The 9,187-nt window shown below is 48.2% G+C and overlaps 1 long non-coding RNA gene across 1 annotated transcript; it reads left to right on the top strand.

Annotated features, from left to right (window-relative positions):
* The first annotated feature begins 1,713 nt into the window (after positions 1 to 1,713).
* On the top strand, positions 1,714 to 8,399 carry LOC309327772. The gene is made up of 3 exons (XR_014150646.1): positions 1,714 to 1,775; positions 5,176 to 5,328; positions 8,253 to 8,399. It is a non-coding gene; the product is annotated as an uncharacterized lncRNA (long non-coding RNA).
* Positions 8,400 to 9,187: the final 788 nt, after the last annotated feature.

A 9,187-nucleotide genomic window follows, 5' to 3' on the forward strand; every position in this document is an offset into this window, starting at 1 on the left:
GCTCAACCCCCCCCCCCCCAAGTACCTGCTCCTGAGCCAGAGACCAGACCAAGCAAAGCAGGAGCCGGCCGCCTCAGCCCGCCCGCCCCCCCCCCCCGGCCAAGGGGCGCCGCCCCGCCCGCGCTGCCTCCGCTTCCCTTCCTGGCTCCCGGCAGCTCCAGCTCCGGCTCGGCGGGGCGGGGCGGGGCGGGGCGGCCCGTCCTGGCGGCCGCCCCCCTCTCTCTCTCGCCTCCCGCTCCCATTCATTTGCTCAGCCCCGAGAGGAGCCAGACGCCGCCGCCTCCTCTCTGGTGTCCCGCACGGACGGCGGCGTGCAGGTGAGTTGAGGGGGAGATACCGAGCCGGACTGCGGGACCCTCTCGGCGCTTCAGCCCGAGCGGAGGAAAAAGAAGGAGCCGCCGCCGCCGCCCGGTCCCGTTTCCCCGGGGGCGCCTTCCTGGGCGCGTGGCTGCCCCGCTCCGCGGCAATGGGGCTGAGCCGAAAAGCCCACCAAGCGCCCTGGTCTTCCGCCGCCCCCTTCGCCCCTCTCCCCCCCCCCTCCTCGGCGCCCGCTCCCGGTTCCTGGGCTGCTGCCGGAGGCGCTCGCCGTCCAACATTTCTTCTTCATTCCCTTGCAGGCGCGCGCGCGGGGGGAGGGGGGGGAAAGGGGGCAGGAAGGCTTTCCCCGGTGCGCTTCCCCTCCGCTCTTCTTGGCCGAACATCCACCTGTTGCGGCGGAGCCCAGGCGCCCCGGGAGGCTTCCATCCTGCGGACAAAAGGGCTGCCGCCCCCGGGAAACCAGGAGCAGCTCCCTGGTGCTCGAGGGCTTCGCAGGCCCTTCATCTCCTCTCCATTGGCGCCTCAGCAGTGGCGTAGCGTGGGGGGTGCAGGGGGGGCCGGCCGCAACATCTGGGGGTTAGGGTTAGGGGGTGCAAATCCATGGGTTAGGGGGCGCAAATTACTTGCCTTGCCCCGGGTGCTGACAACCCACGCTACGCCACTGCACCCATGCAAGCATATTCCCAGTGGCGTAGCGTGGGGGGTGCAGGGGGGGGGCTGGCCGCACCGGGTGCAACACCCGGGGGTTAGGGTTAGGGGGTGCAAATCCATGGGTTAGGGGGCGCAAATTACTTGCCTTGCCCCGGGTGCTGACAACCCACGCTACGCCACTGCACCCATGCAAGCATATTCCCAGTGGCGTAGCGTGGGGGGTGCAGGGGGGGCCGGCCGCACCGGGCACAACATCTGGGGGTTAGGGTTGGGGGCGCAAATCCACGGGTTAGGGGGCGCAAATTACTTGCCTTGCCCCGGGTGCTGACAACCCACGCTACGCCACTGCTGATTTGGAGCCCTGACTAGATCACTGGTGCAAATGGAAGGGCATGGAAAACCGTTTCCTAGTTCCCCCTGGCAGCCAGGACTTAGTGGATGTACAGTAATAACTTATGACAGCACAGTGACATCACAGTTGTGTCCATAGCAGCCACAGGTGGGGTGAAACAGGATTGGGAGTAATCCAGGAATCCTAACTCTGGCTGGGGAGCAGCTGCATCTGAAGCCCTGCGGGTGAGGGGGGCAGGTGTGGGGTGGCTTGTTTTTGCTGCCCTAGCTGTAGGTTTGTGCAGCTGAGAGAGCAGAGGACCAGGGCCTCCGGGGATCCGCAGGACTTTGAATCCAAAGTCAAGACTTTGAATCGGGCACAGCAGTGGCCAAGCCCTCCTGGCAGGACGGGGGGGGGGGGCTGGTGGAGGGTCAGCTGTCTTGTCTTCATCACCTCAGGCAGCACAGATCTGGAGGTGAGGATTGCACTATAAGCCTAAGTTTTGAACCATACTAGTTTAGTTTGATGTACATATAGAGCTGTGTTTTAACCTATAAGAAAGCTTATTGTTCGCTTCTAGCATGATTTAGGATATTGCTTCCCCAAGTGGGCTGTACTGCTCCCTGTGGGGCAGTGGGATTACTTAGGGGGCGCTGAGAAGCAGGGGGGCACTGAAGGTGATAAGGACTATCAGACTTTGGAAAGTTGACAAAACTGGATCCGACTTTGAAAAGTTAGTACAATTGGCTCAAGTTGATCACTTTTGCTGAATAGTAAACAAAATAGTTTTATTTTGGTTTTGAGTGAAGGTGAAATTAATGGTTACTATTTTGAATTTTATTATGTTAATATATTCCTTAGTGGGCCATGCAAACGGCTGTTTTGAATAATGCTTTTTATAAGGTGGGGTAGTGGACCCTGGGGATGAGTTTATGCAACCAAAGTGGCAGTGATCCGTAAAAGATTTAGGAGATATGAGATGGGGAAAGCTTTTTATCATATATTTTATTTCAGATGTACTGAAGCATTCTAGACATGGAATGGAAATCTGATACAGACCATGCTGGAATAGACTATGTTATGGGATGTCCCTTAGCGTAGGGACAACAGTGGCCAAGCCTTCCTGGCAGGTATTCATGCAGAGGCTGGGTAGCATTTTGTAGTCTAAAAGAAAGCAGAACAAAACATTTGGCACCAGTTTGGCTGCAGGAGTTGTCAGAAAGAAGGCATACAAGGTGCCATCTAACCATCTTAGGCATCGGTGATCCCTTGAGCCACTGTGAAGAACTCGAAGCGTTCGACGTAGTCTTCCCACGCGTGGGGCTCTGATGGCTGGAAGGGCTCCAATACCCTTGGACTCTCCATTGTCCTGTGGGCAGGGTCGTCTTCTCAGCTGGCCAGTGAGTCTTGTTCTTAGCTACAATCTGGACTCTGAGGCAGGGCTGCGTTTAACCGCTCCTCAGCATTCCGGATCCCATCCTCGTCGCCAGTTGTTGTGACGTGGGGTTTGTGATTTCAGCTCTCTTGACATAATATGCTGGAGACAGTTCTCTAGTAACACTTCTTTATTAAAAGCAACAAGACTGAGACCTGAAGAGGGGAGAGCTACATTTATAGGGACAGGGAACTAGCTAGAAGGGATACATTTTGGAGGGAACAATATCAGGCAATCACAGTCCTGCCTTTTGGAGGCAACCAATAAGACAGAGGATCCAAATACAGCAGCTTAAATGAACCAATAGTAGCTGTACCCTCTGGAACCAAAAGGCAGTTACTTTACCATAATTCAATTACAGACAATAATAATACAGATATAAAATCCTTTGACTCAATACACAACATAAAGTTTACTCCTTAGCCCTGTCTTCTCCTGAAGATATCCCACAAGGCACGTATATATTGCCCAATATATCCATATTTCAACATAGTTGACACAAACTAGTATACTTATTTAGCTGGAGTATTGTGTACGCACATGTGCCCCCCCTCTCTTTTCTTGATTAGGCAAAACTTGTCGCTCAATGAGACACAGGTCTTTGTCTAGCAAACTTTCCATCCAGTCCTGGCTTTCACGTATTGCAGCTCTCTGGGAAAAGGGCATTTGTCTTCCCAGAGATGCAAGATCTTGTTGGAAACGGGCGCCACTTCTCCACTGGCTGCAGGGCGAGGGAGGCACCTGCAGGGGCTCTGCATCTTGTGCCGCCCGAGGCAGCTGCTTCACCCCACCTCATGGACAGGCTGGCTGGGCCTATGATCCCAGGAGAAACTCATGCAGTTCTGAGACGCTTTCCTAGTTAACTATTAGAGAATCACGGAGAACATGTGGTTGGCATCAAATAAACCTTTCTTTATGTGTTGGTAGCGGTCGTCTTGTTGAAAGGAGAATGTTTACAGAAAGAATTTCCAGGCATAGCACTGACATGCGAAGAATCTGAGAATGCTGAACAATTGCAACTATAGAGCATTAAGCTTCCTGTCTTGTTTGGGCTAAAATCTTAACTGAATTTATTAAATGTATAGGGAGGGGAAGGTCAAAGGAAGTGCTGTCTTATTGTTTTCTCTCTTTTTGTTTGTGTGTAGATTATGAAGTACAACTACTGTCCTGAATTCCAGAAATAGCATCACAGATTGTTTATTTCACTGTTAAAATACGAAAACCTTAAATCGCTCGTTTAACTTTTAGTCACTTTATAGCAAACCTTAAATCACTTGAAACAACTGAGTGCTGTGTTTCGTTCTAAACTTTCTCTGAGATAAAAGATGGCTATAGTGAGAGTTAAAGTGAGATGTTAAAAAGTGTGTGTTTGGGGGGAAGGTTTTCTGAAAATGGTTCATATTGCTTTTTTGTATAATTGTTGGTTAAGAGAGTTAACCATTACTATCTTTCAGTGAAAAGTTTGAACTCATTCATGTGTTAGCAATCCCAAATTTGTACCCCAAAATGTAAATGGATAGTGAAAAAGTACATAATAAGGTGAACAGAAATAAGGTGGAATGTAAATATTCACATGTATTGTGAAAAGATATGCAAATCGATACTTAATTGTTCTACAGCTACAGTATTTGTATCACATCTGTCCTGTACTTGTTGCAAAGTGTGTTCTAGGTCTTATAAGCCAACATGGCACACACACCCCAGATGTTGCTAGGCTGCATCTCCTGCGTCTCTGATATTGGCTATATCGGCTGGGGGGTGATGGGAGCTGTGCCCTCCAGGTGCTGTTGGTGGGGGCTGCCCCTCTGTGAGATTGTCTCATATTCTAGTTCCAAGCTTCAAGGGAGTAGTGTCTGCCATTTTGTAGCACAAATGTTGTCATGCACTCACAAGTCAGTCACCCCCTTGAACTGGCAGACTTGGGAATACTGAGGTCTGCAGATGTACAACGAAAGTGCTTTTGGGGGGCGGGGGGGGGGGGAGGTTGGGAAGCAGGAGGTGGGAGCTTGAGTGCCACAAAGTGAATGGGGAATAGTTCCTTTTGAGATTTTTTTTTTTTTTTTGTAATAAGGAAATAAAGACAGCAGTAACAAGTGTGAATGTTTGTTCCTTAAGCAGGGTTACCTTTTCATTTCCTAGGAGAGGTGTAAGAGGTTCCCATGTGAGCTCAGGAGACATATTTTGAAATGTGTGTTTCCACTTTCTCCCTGACTCTGTCGCACTACAGTTCCCCTTGTGACCTTAGATGTGCACAACCTGAGACCTGAACATCTAACTTGTGTTCTCCCTGTGTGGGGTTTATATACCGGTGGATATGTGCTGTCAGTGGCTTTTGAGGTGCATCATACTCCATATTCTGTTGTTCCAGTGTGGGTGGAATAGTAGGGGATGATGAGGCAGATGTTTTTTATTTATTTTCCTCTTATATTATGCTCAATAGGAGGGAAATTGCTTCCACCATCCCAGACCTGATGGGTGTGTCCATGGAATGCAAAAGTTTAGGATTTGGCATAGCCATGCCGCACCCCAAACTCATTTCCTCCTCCTTCTGCTGTAATTTTACCAGTGGTGGAGTTTCCTGCTGGTGTTTCAGGTGAGTTTCACTGGCCTTGGTGTCATCCTGGTGGCATAATGCCATTTCTGCTTGTGGAGCGGGGCTGAATACATGGCAGCTGAAATGTCAAAGGAGTTTGCAAAAGAGTGTGTTAAGTTTTGAACTGTGTGGTTTCTATATGCAAAGCTGCACTTCCATCTGGGAGATTTCTGCAATGCAAGCTTAGACACACTGTTCATAGGAGATCATGGGAAATCTGGAGCGGGAGAAGCTTTTATTACAAATTCAAGAAAATGCACCCACTCTCAGTATCAGATTATTTTGGGGAAACATTTCAGACTTAGTGCAAGTAATGTTTCTTTTTGTATCATGCAAAAACTGTGAAATGACCTTGATTCCCATGCCACATTCTGACATTTCAGGTCAGTTCATGAAAATACCCCCCTAAATACCAATGTTCTTATCTGTATGAATAAAACTTACTTTTTGTCTTCAGAAAAACCTTCATAATTTTGATTACTTTTACCCACACATTTCACAGCTTGGCATGGCAGCATTAATCCTATAACACTGCCTTTTCCATCACATTAATAAAGAACAATAAGTTTCCTGAACAATTTTTTAAATGACTTATTTGCGTATTTACACACTTGTGAGTTTAGATTCCGGTCTGAACTGATAAGGCTGAACATGTTGCATTAGCACCAAAGGGGTCTTTTTTGGTTCAGCAGCTGTGGATATATTTGTCCAGGTGTGACAGAATTCTTTAGAAGTTGGACGTACTCAGCGAAGCAATTAAAAGGTGGGTGGGTGTGAAATCAAGGATAAAGAGCTCTCATACCTAATTGAGATGATCAACCAAATACTGGTGTGTTCTTTCCTTTTGTCCTTAATGGAAGGTCAGCTTCAAAGATGTGGGCACCGAGAAAATGTTAAGAGTGTGGAATCTACTAATTTAAAACCTTTCTGCAATCGGGAAATGGTAATCAAATACAACAAAGCATTGTCACTGTGAAGTCCATAATAGTTTCTGTGACGGGGGTGGGGTATCATAAGCTATAATGGCAGGATTGAATCTTGCTTTGCTTTCAAATTATATCTGTTTCTAATTCTCAGGTTGGCACATCCCTGGAGGATATGCAGCCACCCTGATTCAGATAGAATTGGAAACCACACTTTGTGGAGGTATCCAGACAGGGGCAGTGCATCCTGTTTCACCACTTGAGGGGAGGCAGAAAGTGCTGCCTTGCCCTGCCGTCCCCCCACCTGCTCCTACTGCAGCCTACTCTGCCCCTGCTGTGCACCCTGCTGCATTTGCCCCTGGCAGAGAAGCACCACCATCACAGGAGCCCATCTGGGGTGAGATCTTACCTCAGATAGACACGATCCTGCCCAAAATTGGCTCCAATGTTCTACTGATGGTGGAGGTGTTGGGGCAGGTGGGACACCCACAGGCATGCCACCTGGTGGGGGAGGTGCTGCCTGAGGCTGTGGCCTCACCCTGCTTAATGTATCCAGAACACTGTTCCATTTGTGCTGGATTACTTGTGGTTTTTGCATTCTGAGGATGTGGACAAGCTGCTTGCAGGATTAGAGCTGAGCACCTGTTCGCTTGACCCTTGTCCACCTGGGCTTCTTAGAACTAGCTGAAGGGGATTGACTGGGTCGGTCATTGCCTAGGGGGAGATACCACCTGCCTTAAAGGAGGTAAAGGTGTGCCCTTCCTTAAGAGGACTTCCCTGGCCCCAGAATAATATTCTCCAGTGACAAATATCCTGTGGCAATATTCTTGAAGGAGTTCAGGAAGCCCAACTTCAGGCATGTTTGAAAGAAGCTGACTATATGCACCCATTTCAGTCTGGTTGCAGGCCCCCATCATGATGCTGAAACTGCCTTGGTTGATGACATTTGTTGGGAAGGAGGTGGGGAGTGTGTGACCCTGTTCATTACCCTTGTCCTCTCTGCTGCTTTTGTTATTGTCAGTGGTATTTTTCTGGAGTGGCTCTGGGAAGTGGGAGTTGTAAAATAGATGCCTCTTCGGCGTACACAGCCTTTAGGAATAAGGAATTACAGAAGGTGTTGGGGGCAGTCAGGCTCTCAGAACCACTCAGGAAAGATTCACTGTTCTGTTAAGCCCTGAGGTTTAAGAATGCCCTGCAGGAGCTTCTGGAGAAAATTGAAATTTCCTACCATGAATTTCTGTTCTGAGTCTCCTATCAGGGTGTTCCACCCACCTCTTCTTCTTAAGCCACCAGGACATAAGTTGCTGCTAATAAATCAAATTTATTCTGCCAGCACCACACGTCAGGGAAACTGATAGGAATGCCTGCAGTTAATTGTCTTCTTTTGCCTCATTACTTAATGTTTCTTAATTAATTGTTAATGTTAGAATTATTCAGAATAGTGCATAGGTTTTATTTTTAGTTTGAGGTCAAGGTCAGGCCAGTCTGGGAATTAAGGTGTCCCTTTCCCTTGGAAATGCAGATGTCATGGGTAGGCAAACTAAGGCCCGGGGTCCAGATCCGACCCAATTGCCTTCTAAATCTGGCCTGCGGATGGTCTGGGAATCAGTGTGTTTTTACATGAGTAGAATGTCTCCTTTTATTTATAATGCATCTCTGGGTTATTTGTGGGGCATAGGAATTTGAGCTTGTACATTAAGAGGCCATTTCTTCTTTTGAGTGTTCCCAAAATCAGATTCCTGCTTGTGAATGTGAATTCACTGGTTCGTACCTAGTGTCAGTATAGTAACTTGTATTAAAATGCGCTTGATCGTCCCTTGCATTCAAGACTGCTTGCCCGCGGAGGCCAGGTAACTCCTGGCGAGAAAGAGTCAAGGGTTAACATGTCCCTGCCTTCCAGAGGAGTGTAGTGTCCTTGCCAAGGCCCTCAAGGCACACTGGACCTCAGCTGAGGTGTTTCTCCAATAACAAAATCCGATTTTGTTTGTTCGTATTCCCAAGGAGGGAGCATTTCATCTGAAGAATGTCCTGACATCATAACAGCAAGGGTTGGGTCACCTGTTGTGGCAAAGGAATTGGAAGTCAGAATACAGTTATGTCTTAAATGAATACCAGCTACAGCTTGGGTCATCTTACATAGCAATCTTGGTTCCCTTAAAGCAGTGCTACGTACGTAAAGGTACGTAAAATAAACGTATCAGCGGTACGTAAAATACCGTATCAGAGGTATCAGATACATACCGTATCAGAGGTACGTAAAATAAACGTATCAGCGGTAGGCAACCTAAGGCCTGGGGGCCGGATGCGGCCCAATCACCTTCTCAATCCGGCCCCTGGATGGTCCAGGAATCAGCGTGTTTTTACATGAGTAGAATGTGTCCTTTTATTTAAAATGCATCTCTAGGTTATTTGTGGGGTATCGGAACCTGTTCATTCTCTCCCCCCCCAAAAAAAATATAGTCCGGCCCACCACATGGTCTGAGGGATGGTGGACCGGCCCACGGCTGAAAAAGGTTGCTGACCCCTGCCCTAAACCATGTGAGGCAGGGTACCTGACGGGCTGCTTGCTCCTGACCAGTTAATTTAGTATCTTCCTTTTGTGCTCTCACATTCGGAGATAGCACCTTCTTTTGGGAACCCCCCCATATTTGTTCAGCTGGTGCCAGCTGTTTTGTTCCCTGGAACATTAATTGGCTGTTGTTGTGATTGACTAGTTAAACCCTGATGCTGTTTTAACCTGCTGTTTTTGTTGCACCTCTCAGTATTTGACTATTGTGTAGCATATTGCTTTTAAGTAATGTTTTGTAAGCTGCCTTTAAGAACTGTGGCTGAAAGACGGAGTCACATAAATAACAAAAACTGCAAAATACACCCCACTCCTAAATCTCAGCCCTTGTATTTGTTGTTTGAAACAGCACAGCTTTGAAGCAGCAGAA

Source organism: Podarcis erhardii, assembly GCF_964252035.2.
Source record: "Podarcis erhardii genome assembly, chromosome: 13".
NCBI classification, from domain to species: domain Eukaryota; kingdom Metazoa; phylum Chordata; class Lepidosauria; order Squamata; family Lacertidae; genus Podarcis; species Podarcis erhardii.